The sequence below is a fragment of the Hemiscyllium ocellatum genome, chromosome 38 (genome assembly GCF_020745735.1).
Source record: "Hemiscyllium ocellatum isolate sHemOce1 chromosome 38, sHemOce1.pat.X.cur, whole genome shotgun sequence".
NCBI lineage: Eukaryota > Metazoa > Chordata > Chondrichthyes > Orectolobiformes > Hemiscylliidae > Hemiscyllium > Hemiscyllium ocellatum.
Window position 1 is genome coordinate 35,567,376 of NC_083438.1, and position 15,415 is coordinate 35,582,790.

Sequence of the window (15,415 nt, forward strand, 5' to 3'; positions counted from 1 at the left end):
TCTGCTTGCCTCTGTGACTCCCTCCTGATTTTGTTAAAATCTCCAATTCCATCCGAGGATATTAACACCGATCTGTTCACTCCACAGGAGCTGGGAAGGTTCCTGGAACAGGTATTTATTTTAATTCTTAATCTTAATTTTTGTCAATTGTGTCATCTGTGCTTCATTCTAATTTGGAACAGCAGTAACTCTGAGGGACGGAAATGTCTCAATTGCCCCAGGACAATTCAATTATCCAGACCATCCCACAGCTCCTTCACATCCTTTTCATGTGGATGAAATATGTAAACATCAGATTGCTATGTCCTAAATATGAATGAAAATAATTCATACAGCGAGTGCAGGCAAAGATGAAGCCAATTTCTAGAATCCAAAATTCCCAGTCTATAAAATCTGCTCATTCAATGAATTCATTTTGCAATGTTTCATCAGTTTACCCAGAATTACCCCGTGCTCTCTGAATTAATCTGATCGCAAAAGATTCAATTTAATTACAAAGTGTGACTGAAAATCTAACTCTTTCTGACCTGCCCTGAGGTGGGTTGCTAACAGTCAGGATCTACTGTATCACACAATAATTGCTCATTCATGTCAGGGATAAACCCTGGAAACAGTTAAATTCTGATCTGGGCTTTTCGGCAGAGATAGAATTTTTACAGGGACTGATTAATCCGCACTTTCCCAATTGGATTAACAGTTTAGTTCACAGAAAATGCAAACATGATGGAAATGTCTATACTCCACATGAAATGCTGTCTTTTGGTTTTTCCTTCATTCTAATATGTTAATTAGTAGCAGTGAAATGTCTATTTTTCAATTGATCCTTCAATTTCCAGTGGACAATGTTAAAACCAATCCATCTCTCCCACAGGAGTGATAATACCTCCCCCCTTGGGGAAATATGTATCCTCTCATTTTCTTCATTCATGAAATGTGATTCTCAGTTTGAGTGTGATAATGCCGTTCCACTCTGTGAGCATGTGTCATATCAGTAGATCATTACAACACTGATTGACATTCATTCCCATGTTCCTACACCATTGACTGTGCACATCGCCTGTTGTCATCTTTGGTTCAGAAACCAATGCATTATTTTTGGCAACAGTTTTGGTTTCCACATGTCAGTCTTCCATCAGAAAGGCTGAAATTGTTCACTTTGGCAATTCCCTTAATTCAGTGAATTGTGGGTCACAGACTTGTACAGTTCATTCTCCAGTGTGAATTATGAGAGTCATTCTGTGTGGACGCATTGATAGAGAGGAAATGTGAAAGTGGTTGTCAAATTCTAAATTATATGTTATTTCCCCGCCCTGAGGTGTGATCATCAGCCAGAACCCATTTAGGATTGATGATGTTTTACTATGATTACTGTTCTCTCTCATTGTCTTCAGACATTTAAAATCTGCAGGTCATGTTATATATGACTAAACATGTACAGAAGTATCCCCTGAGCTCCTTAATCATCTCTCCTCTCAAGGTATCTCTGGCCCTTAATTACTATTGGCTGTACACTTCAGTACGACCGATGCTAGTTTAACAGTGACAATCATTTCTATATGAGCAACAAGGCTTCCCGCACACAGTTAATAGGAAGTGTTTACTGTAGACAGAAATGAGATTAGTTCTACAGGATGGAGCTGTTAAATGCAATGGGGGAAAAGTCAATCTGTGTTGGATCATTTTAATTGGTAAATATCGATTGGTTTTTTGGCTGTAATAGTACTCCTCCATATGATCAGCTGTAAGAAGTTAGAAGGCAATAATTGACTGAGCAATATTTGCAGACAGCTTTTAGTTCGAGACCTCCATATATCTCCCAGAAAATAAATGAAAGAGATGAAATAACAAGTCTATCAGTTATGTTGCTGAATTAAATTATCACCCATTCTGTCCAGTATTGCTGCATGTGTCAGGGCTCTGCACTGATTCTGTTAAAATCTCCAATTCCAACTGATCCCTCCACAGGATAGTAACACAAATCTATTTAATCTACAGGAGCTGGGAAAATTCCTGGACCTGGTAATTATTTTAATTCATGATGCTAATTCATGATGCTAATGTGTGACAATTTGTGAAGTCACATATACTTCATCACAAATTGTAATAGCAGTAATTCCAAGGGACAGAAAGATTCACAAAATCTCCAGCATATTTTAATTATGTAGATCATGCCTCAGTTCATTTGTACCTTTTTATGTCTAAGAAATATGTAAGTATCAAGTTAAATGCTAATAAAATAAATGAACGTTGAGTGGACAGCCAAAGTTGACACAAATCTGTGGAATCCAATTGATTTCTTTGTGGATAGTAACATCGCTCTGTTCAAACCACAGGAGGTCAGACATTTCCTGTACCTGGTAATTATTTTAATACATGTCCTTAATTTTCCTCAATGTGGTCACCTATCTTCATCACAAATTGACAGTAAATCAGAGAGACAAAAATGTTTCAGTTCTACAGATGCCCTGATATACAGATATTACAATTCATGTCCTTAACTTTCCTCAGTTTTGTCACCAGTGCTTCGTCACAAATTGTAATGATAGTAAATGTGAGGGACAAAAATATTCACAAAACCATAGCACATTTCAATTGCGCAGGTCATCTGATAGCTCATCCACATCCTTTATATGTGTGTAAGAAATATGTGCGTATCAGGTTACTTTATCTTAAATATTAATGAAAATAAATGATACAGTGTGGATTGTCAAAGATGAATCAAATTTTTAGAATCCAAAATTCTCATTCTCGAAAATATATTCGTCAATGAACTCAGTTTATTCGGTTTTAACAGATTGTCCATCTACACCACATGCACTCTGAATGAATCTAATCACAAAAGGTTATGTTTGATCCCAAAGAGTGACTTGAAATATAAATGTTTCTGTTCTGTCCTGAGGTGTGATTGTTAACCATACCACAGTCAACACCGATTGCATAACACAGTAAGTGTTCATCCGTATGGGGGATAAACACCACAATTCATAATTTACCCCTTTAGGCAGAGATAGAATTTTTGCAGGGGTAATTAATCGACATTGACCCCATTTCATTAATTGTATTTTACCCTGAAACTCAAATATGTTGGAAACATTATATAGACTGTAAAGAGTGTAAGACGCAGGACGTTAATGAGGCCACTTTTAGGGTACTGCACTCAGTTCTGGTCACATTATAAGGAGGATGTTATTAAATTGGAAAGGGTACAGAAAAGATTTACGAGGAAATTACTGAAACTGAACAGTGTGAGTTATAAGGAGAGGCTGGATAGGCTCTATTTCGAGGCTGGATAGGCTGGGTCCTATTTTAACTGAAACATCAGAGGTCGAGGGGTCATCTATCCATCTCTATCTTAAATATACTCAATGACTTAGTCAACGCAGCCTTCTACGACAATAAGTTTCACAGAGTCACCATCTTTTTGCTGAAGAATTTCCTCCTCTTCTCTGAAAAAAGGATCATCCCTTCATTCTGAGGCTGTGCCTTCTGGTCTCAGTCTCTCCTACTAGATGAGAGGGGAAAGATTTAAAAGAGACCTGAGGGGCAATTTTTACATGCTGAGGGAAGTGCGCGTATGGAATGAGTCATAGATTCATAGAGATGTACTGCATGGAAACAGACCCTTCAGTCCAACTTGCTGACCCAGATATCCCAACTCAATCTAGTCCCACCAGCCAACACCCGGCCCATATCCCTCCAAACCCTTCCCATTCGTATACCCATCTCGATGCCTTTTAAATGGTGTAATTGTACCAGCCTCCTCCACATCCTCTGGCAGCTCATTCCATACATAAACCACCCTCTGTGTGAAAACGTTTCCCTTAAGTCTCTTTTATATCTTTCCCCTCTCATCCTAAACCTATGCCCCTCTAGTTCTGGACTCCCCACCCCAGGGAAAAGACCTTGTCTATTTATCGTATCCATGCCCCTCATGATTTTATAAATCTCTATAAGGTCTCTCCTCTGCCTCCAGGGAAAACAGTCGGATGGAGGGAGTGGTGGAGGCTAGTATAATTACATTTCAAAGACTTTTGGACAGGTGCAGGAATAGGAAGGTTCTCAAGGGATTTGGGTCAAATGCGGGCAAATGGGACTAGTTCAGATTAGGAAACCTGGTCAGCATGGATGAGATGGGCCGAAGGGCCTGTTCCCATTCTGCTTGCCTCTGTGACTCCCTCCTGATTTTGTTAAAATCTCCAATTCCATCCGAGGATATTAACACCAATCTGTTCACTCCACAGGAGCTGGGAAGGTTCCTGGAACAGGTATTTATTTTAATTCTTAATCATCTGTGCTTCATTCTAATTTGGAATAGCAGTATCTCTGAGGGACAGAAACGTCTCAATTTCCCCAGGACAATTCAATTATCCGGACCATCCCACAGCTCCTTCACATAAGACCATAAGACCATAAGACATAGGAGTGGAAGTAAGGCCATTCGGCCCATCGAGTCCACTCCGCCATTCAATCATGGCTGATGGGCATTTACCAGCGTTCTCCCCGTAGCCCTTAATTCCTCGAGACAACAAGAATCTATCAATCTCTGCCTTGAAGACATTTAGTGTCCCTGCCTCCACTGCACTCCGTGGCAATAAATTCCACAGGCCCACCACTCTCTGACTGAAGAAATGTCTCCGCATTTCTGTTCTGAATTGACCCTCTCTAATTCTAAGGCTGTGTCCATTGGTCCTAGTCTCCTCGCCTAATGGAAACAATTTCCTAGCGTCCACCCTTTCCAAGCCATGTATTATCTTGTATGTCTCTATTAAGTCTCCCCTTAATCTTCTAAACTCCAATGAATACAATCCCAAGATCCTCAGCCGTTCCTCATATGTTAGACCTGCCATTCCAGGGATCATCCGTGTGAATCTCCGCTGGACACATTCCAGTGCCAGTATGTCCTTCCTGAGGTGTGGGGACCGAAACTGGACACAGTACTCCAAATGGGCCTAACTAGAGCTTTATAAAGTCTCAGTAGCACATCTCTGCTTTTATATTCCAACCCTCTTGAGATAAGAGACAACATTGCATTCGCTTTCTTAATCACGGACTCAACCTGCATGTTTACCTTTAGAGAATCCTCGACTAGCACTCCCAGATCCCTTTGTACTTTGGCTTTACTAATTTTCTCACCATTTAGAAAGTAGTCTATGCTTTTATTCTTTTAGCCAAAGTGCAAGACCTCGCATTTGCTCACATTAAATTCCATCAGCCATTTCCTGGACCACTCTCCCAAACTGTCTAGATCCTTCTGCAGCCTCCCCACTTCCTCAGTACTACCTGCCTGTCCACCTAACTTTGTATCATCGGCAAACTTCGCTAGAATGCCCCCAGTCCCCTCATCCAAATCATTAATATATAATGCAAATAGCTGTGGCCCCAACACTGAACCCTGCGGGACACCGCTTGTCACCAGCTGCCATTCTGAAAAAGAACCTTTTATCCCAACTCTCTGCCTTCTGTTAGACAGCCAATCATCCTTTTCATGTGGATGAAATATGTAAACATCAGATTACTATGTCCTAAATGTTAATGAAAATGATTCATACAGCGAGTGCAGGCCAAGTTGTAGCAAATTTCTGGAATCCAAACTTCCCAATCTAGAAAATCTGCTCATTCAATGAATTCACTTTATGATGTTTCATCAGTTTACCCAGAATTACCCCGTGCTCTCTGAATTAATCTGATTACAAAAGATTTAATTTAATTACAAAGTGTGACTCAAAATTTAACTCTTTCTGACCTGCCCTGAGGTGGGTTGCTAACCAGACAACAGTCAGGATCTACTGTATCACACAATAATTGTTCATTCATGTCGGGGATACAGTATACGCTGTATAGGCAGAGATAGAATTTTTACAGGAGCTGATTAATTTGCACGTTCCCGGTTTGAAAAACAGTAGTTAACCCGAAACCTCAAACATGATAGAAATATCTGTTACCCATATGAAATGCTGTCTTTGGGTTTTCCTTCACGCTGATATGTCAATTAATTGCAGTGAAATGTCTATTTTTAAACTGATCTTTCAATTTCCAGTTGAGACAATGTTAAAACCAATCCATCTCTCCCACAGGAGTGATAATACCTCCCCCCTTGGGTAAATATATCCCCTCATTGTCTTCATTCATGAAATGTGATTCTCAGTTTGAGTGAGATAATGCCGTTCCACTCTGTGAGCATGTACCACATCAGTAGGTCATTACAACACTGATTGACATTCATTCCCATGTTCCTACACCATTGACTGTGCACATCGCCTGTTGTCAACTTTGGTGAGTGAGCAATTGAATTTTCTTCAGCAACAATTTTAGTTTCAAAGTGTCTTTCTTGCACCAGAAATGCTGGAATTGTTCACTTTAGTAAATCCCTTATTTCAGAGAATTGCGGGACACAGATGTTCACAGTTCAGTCATCAGTGTGAATTATGAGTCACTCTGTGTGGAGGCACTGGTAGGAAAGAAAGGTGGGAGTTCTTATCAAATTATAAACTATATGTTACTCCCCTGCCCTGAGGTGAGCTCATTAACCAGATCCCAGTCGGCATTGCTGATGTGCTGACACAATGACAGTTCTTTCTCATTGTCTTCAAGCATTTAACATTTTACGTCACGTCGAATATGTCTGAATGTGTATAAAAGTGTCGTTGAGCTCAGTCGTCATCTACCCTCTATCAATGGTATCCCAGCCCTTAAAACTATTGACTGGAAACATGAAGTACAGCTGATGTTAATTTAACATCCATTATCATTCCTGTATGAATACTCCAGGATGACCTTCTCACAGCCATTAGGAAGTGTCAGTGCAGACTTAATAATTCTTCATTTTAAATGAAATGAGGAAAACTTCAATCTAGTTGGGTCATTTTAACCTGCCAATATAGTTTGGCATTTGGGTGGGTTTCCTCCACTGACGTGATGATTGCTTTGTCATACAGAACGCTGCCAGCAGCACGCTTTCAAATCCTACCCTGGCTGAAATGACCATCAACGTCCCACCTTTCCAACCTCTCCAAGTGATTGAGGCATTGTGACATTACCCCCTCCCCCCCCGCCCCCCCCCCCCCCCCCCCCGCTTCCTGGTCGTTTCTCTGTCTCTCCCATGAAAGAGCAGCCCTCTGGGACTTTACTCACTTTGAACAGGCGTGGTATGTCAGAAAGAAAAATTGACTGATGAATGTTTGCTGAAAGCTTTAGGGTTTGAGACCTTGATGTCTAATCCAGACAATGAATAAAACATGAATGAGGTGAAGTAGTAAGTGTATCAGCTAGGTAAAAACAATGGCTGCAGATGCTGGAAACCAGAGTCAAGATTAGAGTGGTGCTGGAAAAGCACAGCAGTTCAGGCAGCATCCGAGGAGCAGGAAAATCAACATTTTGGGCAAAAGCCCTTCATCAGGAATACCTTCCTGATGAAGGGCTTTTGCCTGAAATGTCGATTTTACTGGTCCTTGGACATCTGCCTGAACTGCTGTGCTTTTCCAGCACCACTCTAATCTAGTAAGCGATTCAGTGTTATGTTGCTGAATTAAATTATTGCACATTATAGACCAGTAGAGCTGAATTTTTCAGGCTGCACTGATTCTGTTAAAATCTCCAATTCTAACTGATCTCTCTCGAGGATATTAATACCAATCAATTCGTTCCACAGAAGTCTCCTGGCCGTGGTAATGATTAATTTAGCTCAATGTTGTCACCAATGCCCGCATTCTAACTTGTGAAGGCAGTCATTCTGAGGGTATTTACAATTCCCCAGTACAATTCAGTTAAGTAGCTCATCCCACAGCCCATTCACATCTGTTTCACTTGTTAGAGGACCAGCCTGTTCTGTTCTCAACATTAAAGAGAAAGAATGAATATTAAACGGGCAGTCAATGTTGGCATAAATTTCTTGAGGCCAACTTCATTCATTCAATTAATTCACTTTCCTGTGTTTTAACAGATCATCCTGAATGGTCACACACACTCTTGAGTTAATCTGTTTACAAATAATAAACTTTCATCCCAAAGAGTTACTTCACATGTCAATGTTTCTGACCTGCCCTGAGGTGTGATTATTGACCAGACTACAGTCAAACTCTATTGTACTGCGCAACAATTGTTCATTCAGTTGGGAGATAAAAACGAGAAATATATGACTCAAGGATCCAGGCCTCCAGGCAGAGAAAGATTTTTTTTGCGCTCACTCAAGAGATGTGGGTGTCACTGGCTGGGTCCAGTATTTATTGCCCCGTCCCTAGTTGTCCCTTGTGAAGGTGGGGGTGAGGTGCCTTCTTGACCCGCTGCAGTCCATGTGCTGTGGGTAGACCCACAATGTACCTGAGGGACGGAATCCCAGGATTCTGACCCAGGAAGGATCAGCCGATATATTTCCAAGTCAGGATGGTGAGGGGCTAAGAGGGGAAATTGCAGAGGGTGGTATTCCCATGTATCTGTTGCCTCTTATCCTTCGAGATGGAAGTGGCCATGGGTTTGGAAGGTGCTGCCTGAGGGTCTTTAGTGAGTTTCTGCAGAGCATCTTGTAGCTGGTACAACACTGCTGTTACTGAGGGGGGGTGGGGGGAGGGAGGGGACGGTACACACTGCTGTTACTGAGCATCGGTGGGGGCGGGAGGGGATGGTACACACTGCTGTTACTGAGGAGGGGTGGGGGAGGGAGGGGATGGTACACACTGATGTTACTGAGCGTCGGTGGGGGAGGGAGGGGATGGTACACACTGATGTTACTGAGCGTCGGTGGGGGAGGGAGGGGATGATACACACTGCTGTTACTGAGTGTCGGTGGGGGAGGGAGGGGATGGTACACACTGATGTTACTGAGCGTTGGTGGGGGGAGGGAGGGAATGATACACACTGCAGTTACTGAGCGTTGGTGGGGGAGGGAGGGGATGGTATTCACTGGTGTTACTGAACGTCGGTGGGGGAGGGAGGGGATGGTACACACTGATGTTACTGAGCGTCGGTGGGGGAGAGAGAGGACGGTACACACTGCTGTTACTGAGGGTTTGTGGGGGGAGGGAGGGGATGATACACACTGCTGTTACTGAAGGTCGGTGGGGGGTAGGGAGGGGATGGTACACACTGCTGTTACTGAGCGTCGGTGGGGGGAGGGAGGGGATGAAACACGCTGCTGTTACTGAGCGTCGGTGGGGGGAGGGAGGGGATGGTACACACTGCTGTTACTGAGTGTCGGTGGTGGGAGGGAGGGGATGGTACACACTGCTGTTACTGAGCGTCGGTGGGGGAGGGAGGGGATGTTTGTGGGTGTGGGGCCTATCAAGTGAGGACTGCTTTGTCCTGGATGGTGTCGAGCATCTTGAGTGTTTCCCCCAACCAGAGGCAAGGGGGGAGTATTCCCTCCTGACTCGTGCCTTGTAGACAAATGTGAAGTAACTTTACCTGATGTAGGGGCAGTGCTCTGACAACTTGTGATTTCACATAAACCTGACAACCTGGTGTCTTGTGAGTTCTGACCTTGTCCACGGCAGTGCAACACCGGCACCTCCACATAATGACAGATTTGTTTGTTACACAGCAGCTGTTTATCCGGCCACTCCTGCGAAGTGAATCTATTTCCTTTTAATTTTAAATAATTCAGTCTAGATTCTGGGGCTGGACCGTTTGAGCTCTAAGGAGAGGCTGGATAGGCTGAGAATTCTTTTCCCTGGAGTGTAGGATGATGCTGAAGGGTGACCTGATAGAAGTTTATAAAATCACGACGTGCAAGGATAGGGTGAATAACAAAAATCCTTTTCCCTGTGGTAGAGGATTTCAAAACTAGAAGGCATAGCATTAAGGTGGGGGGAGGGGGGGAAGATTTAAAAGGCACCTTAGGGGCAACCATTTCACACTGAGGGTGGAATGAGCTGCCAGAGGAAGTGGTGGAGGCTGGTACAATTACAACATTTAAAAGGCATCTGGATGGATTCATGAATAGAAAGGGTTTAGAGGGATATGGGCCAAGTGCTGGCAAATGGGGCTACATTAATTTTGGATATCTGGATGATTTGGGTCCAGCACCACTAATCCAGAATCTGTTTCTGTCCTATATAACTCTGATTCTATAAAAATGTTTAACTTTGTTGTCATTGGCGGCAGTGATGTTTTGTAACGAGACTATTTGGGGGTGTTAGCACTCACCTCTGGATCAGTTGGGATTTGAATGCAGACCTCCCACCTCAGAGGGAGGGACACTATTACTGCAGTACAAAAATCCTTTTCCTTTATATTAGACGTGAGATAGGGAAACTGAATTAGCATGGGTGTGAATAAATCTTGTAAATTTTGATTTTACTAGAAATGTATTGCAAATAGTAAGCTGTGCAGAGCTGAATGTATCTATCGCTGTACTGATTGTTGTAATATTAATTTCCAAAGTATTATTTTGACATTGCTAACCCAACTCTTTCTACTCCTCAGGAGGTGGAAAGGATACTGGCTATGGTACATATTTTAATTCAGAAATTTCTTTCAATGTTACTTCATGGGGTAATTCAGGAAACTGATGCACAGTCTGAGCAATAAGCTACTGTACCTGAATAAACCCGATCAAATTCTTATGGAATGGAGGTTGGCCATTTGTTCCATCGAATCCACACTGACCCTCCGAAGACCCTTCCTGGTTACCTGCTGCTCCTGTGTGCTAGCTTTCTGTGCTTTGTGCACAAGTGTCCCCAAGTCGTTTAGTGTTACAGCTTTCACAGTTTTTCTCCATTTAACTCATACTGGGTGCATTTGTTTACCCTTCCAAAATGAAGTTGATTTTTTTTTATTTTTAATAGTTTTTTTATTGAAAATTTAACATATTTTTACAAGTTTACAAATAAAAAAACCCAAGTATAAACATTAATATACAATTAAATCTTAAATAAATAATAACCAAAGTCTATCAAACAGAAAAAAGAGATACCGAGAGAAAAAAAAACAAAACTCAACTAACTACTAATCTAACCTACAACTAGCCAGAGTGTATAATTAAGTCTCTTGCATTATTCAGGGAAACAGAAAAACAACGGATAACACAAAAATTGGGCAGTGAGATAAATGCTCGGAATGTGTTAACACCAAATCATAACAAATCCCGTATTCGTGCGGGATTCCTCTCTCAAGGGGCCCCGGACCAGCCAGGTTCACCATCTCAATTAAATGAAAGCCCTTGTTAGGATGGCCGAAATATCTGTATTTGTGTAATTCAAGAAGGGCTGCCATATTTTATGGAATAATGCAGCCTTTCGGTGCACCATATTTGTCAGGAAGTCAAGGGGAATACATTCCATAATTAATCTGTGCCAATTTGAAAGGCCAGGGGGGCCCTCAGCCACCCAGTTTACCAAAATATGTCTCCTTGCACAGTAAGAGAGAACAGAAAATAATCTCTTCCCGTGCATATCCAGGGAGGATAAGTTCGAAAAGCCTAAAAGGAGAGATACAGAGTCCACTCTAATTTCCATTCCTAAGATTTCTGTCAGAGCACTTGCTACTTTAATTCAATATCTACGGATCTTATGACAGGTCCATAAGTAATGTACAAGAGTGCCCACCTCTATTTTACATTTGGGACACATTGGAGATGATCCTGCCTTAAATTTTTCCAATCGGTCCGGTGCTATATGGGCCCTATGAAGTATCTTTAACTGAATGGCCTGAGTTCTGTTGCAGATGGAGATTTTTCTGGAATTTTCCCAAATGTCATTCCACATTTCTATAGAGATTTCCAGTCCCAAATCCTGATCCCATGTTTTATGCAGATTGTCCATATCTCCCGATACTTCATCATGTAATAAATGATAAATAGTGCTGACCAAAGATACCCCCATTGGCCATAACATTCTACGTTATCTATCTGATTTCTAAAGGCTATCTAATAGCACAGTCTTCTTCTGTATGTAATCTCGAATTTGGAAGTATCGAAAGAGGTCTCCATTAGGTAATCCAAACTTCTGATGTTAAAAATCACACAACACCAGGTTATAGTCCAACAGGTTTAATTGGAAGCACACTAGCTTTTAAACCTGGTGGACTATAACCTGGTGTTGTGTGATTTTTAACTTTGTACACCTCAGTCCAACACTGGCATCTCCAAATCAAATTTCTGATGCAGCTGTTCAAAAGACTTCAGGACTCCTTCTTTAAACAGATCCCCTAAACAGGAGATACCCTTGGATCTCCAGAGTTTAAAAGTGGCATCTGTAAGCCCTGGTTGGAATCCCCATGCTCTCACTATCAGAGCATAGGGGGATGTTTTATGTGAGTTGCCCTCATTTTGTTGCATTATATTCCAAGCTTTAATAGTGTTTAGTATTATAGAGTTTTTACAGTGATCAATAATGATTTTCCTCTTGTCTGAAAACAAGAGGTTAATAAGTGAGCATTTTACTTGAGAAGCCTCGATGTCCAGTCAGATTGATTGTGGATCAGACAAGACCCAATCAGCTATGTAACTTAATAGGGAACTTAACTGATATTTCCTAAAATCTGGGAAGTCCAATCCTCCCCTTGCCTGTGGAAGCTGAAGCTTCTTCAGCTTAATGAGGGGCCGTCTATGATTCCAGATAAAGGAATCTAACCAGCCATATAATTTACGTAGAGCCACCCTCGGCAGCATCACCGGGAGCATTCTCATAGAGTATAGGAGACGGGGCAGGACATTCATTTTAATTAGTGCTACTCTACCTAGCCAGGAAATTGGAAGGTCTCCCCATCGCTGGAGGTCCTGCCTTATCCTTTCCAGTAAATGCACAAAGTTAGCTTTGTATAACTGACCAAATACTGGGGCAATAAAAATGCCTAAATATAAGAAACCCTCCAGGGACCACGGAAAGGGAAAGTGGGATCCATCCAATAATTGGGATATACTCACGAGGCCACCCATTGGCATAACCTCCGATTTTGAGAAATTAATTTTATAGCCTGAAAATGCACTAAATGTATTAATAACTTGGATTAAGCGAGGTACGGACATCAGAGGATTACTGAGGAATAGAAGAACATCATCTGCATAAAGGGTAATTTTATGTTTACCTGTACCAATCCTCGGGGCCATTATATTAGGGTCAGCCCGTATAGTTTCTGCTAGTGACTCAATTATTAGCGTAAATAACAATGGCGAGAGAGGCCATCCCTGACGGTAGCCCCTACCCACACCGAAGCTATCCGAACCTAATCCATTGGTAACCACAACTGCTTTGGGATCACTATACAGTGTTGAGACTCATTTGGTAAACGCCTTTCCAACGCCAAACCTTTCCAATGTGTAAAACAAATATGACCATTCAACCCTATCGAATGCCTTTTCTGCGTCTAATGAGACTACTACTCCTGGTATCTTCCCCTGATGGCAGACTTGAGTCACATTCAAAACCCTTCTAACATTTTTGGATGATCTACGGCCCTTAATAAACCCCGTCTGATCCTCCTTTATGATGTGTGGCAGTACCCTTTCTAGCCTCAATGCTAACGTTTTAGAAAGGATTTTAAAATCTACATTTAGCAAGGATATTGGTCTGTATGACGCATAATCTTCTGGGTCCTGTCCTATTTTGAAAATGAGAGAGATATTTGCCTCTTTCAGTGAAGGCGGGAGACAGCCCTGACTGTATGCATAGCTTTCCATGTCCATAAGTGGACCAGCCAATATTTCTGTAAATTCTTGATAGAATTCAGCTTGAAAACCATCTGGGCCAGGTGCCTTACCGCTCTGAAGTTGCCTGATTGCGTCAAATATTTCTTGGATTGTTAGGGGAGCATTCAGGACCGATACATGTTCCAGAGTTAGGTACGGAAAGGTCAGGTTTTTAAAAAATGACTGCATCCTCTTAGTCCTGTCTTCACAATCCTGCGATTTATATAAATCAGAATAAAATTTTCTAAAGATTGGGTTAATCCTTTTATGATCATGAGTCAGAATACCCGTACTTTCCTTGATAGACGTGATAGTTGGAGGGGCCTTTTTTTTCTTTGTGAGAAATGCTAAGTATCTACCCGGTTTGTCGCCAAATTCATAAAACCTTTGTTTTGCAAATAATATTTCCCTCTTAGCCATTTGGGTAAGCGTGGTGTTTAGAGCTATCCTAAAGGCCATAATCCTTTGCAATTTGATAATAGACGGTCTATCAGCGAATGCTGTTTCAGCTGCTTTGAAGCGAGCTTCAAGCAGATGCTGTTGTTCTCCCTTAAGTTTTTTCTGGGCCGCTGAGTAGGAGATGATCAAACCTCGTGTGTAAGCTTTGATGGTCTCCCACATCATTGATGGGTTGCTAGCCGTACCTGAATTAATTTCTAAAAAAGTTTTAAATTCTTGAGAGAAGTACTTTACAAATTTACTATCTTTCATCAGGAAGGGGTCCATACGCCAATGCTGAGGGGATGTCCCATTGTTTCTTGCCTTGATTTCCAAGGCGCGATCGGAAAATGTTATACTGCCTATTTTACAGGATAATATGGAATTTTTAAAAATCGAGGGGACAAAAAACATATCAATTCTGGTGTGACATTTATGTGGATTGGAGTAAAAAGAAAAATCTCTGCCCTGTGGATGAAGACATCTCCATACATCTATTAATCCTAATTCTTTGTTCAGATCCACTAATTGTCTGGATCTGGGAGATACGCCTGCAGTACTCTTGGGAATCTTATCTATTTCTGGATCCATAATACAATTAAATTCTCCCCCTATAATTGTATGACGGGCACCAAGAGCCATCAATTTTAAGAAGGCTTCTGTTATAAATTTAAAAGGATGTGCCGGGCGACAATACAGATTTAAGATCCCACATTCCTCTCCATTTATAGGGGCTTTAATCAGAATATATCGTCCAGATTCGTCTTTTATCGGGTTTAGAATTTTGAAAGGGAAATTCTTCCGAATAAGGATAACAAGTCCCCTACTTTTTGAGCTGAAGGAAGAAAAGAAGGCCTGATCAAATCCACCCTGTCGTAAGTTCAAGTGCTCTTTATCAAATAAGTGTGCCCCCTGTTGGAGAGTTATATCAATCCTTTCTTTCTTGAGGTTTGATAATATTTTCTTCCCTTTGACTGGTGAATTACTCCCCCTGACATTCCAGGTGCACTATTTAACCGACTGATCACCCATAATCATCCTGGCAAGTCCGAGACCCCTCGGGAGGGGAAACCCCATCCAGGACATCCCGAGCATAGAGCATATAAAATTCACAAAACTAAAAGCTCTTTAACACATTCACATCAATATAATAAAAAACTATTTCTAAATAAAAAAAATATAAAACGTGTTTAAATGGAGATTTTCCCCCTTGTTCCCGGGGCATCACTTCCTTTCCTCTCCCAACCAGTGCCCCTCCCTTGACCCAGATGCCCCTCGATAGGATGAAGAAAATTCAAATATACTACAGAGCTAGAGTTAACAGTGAGCACCCTACCCTCCCCCCCAACCCACACCAAC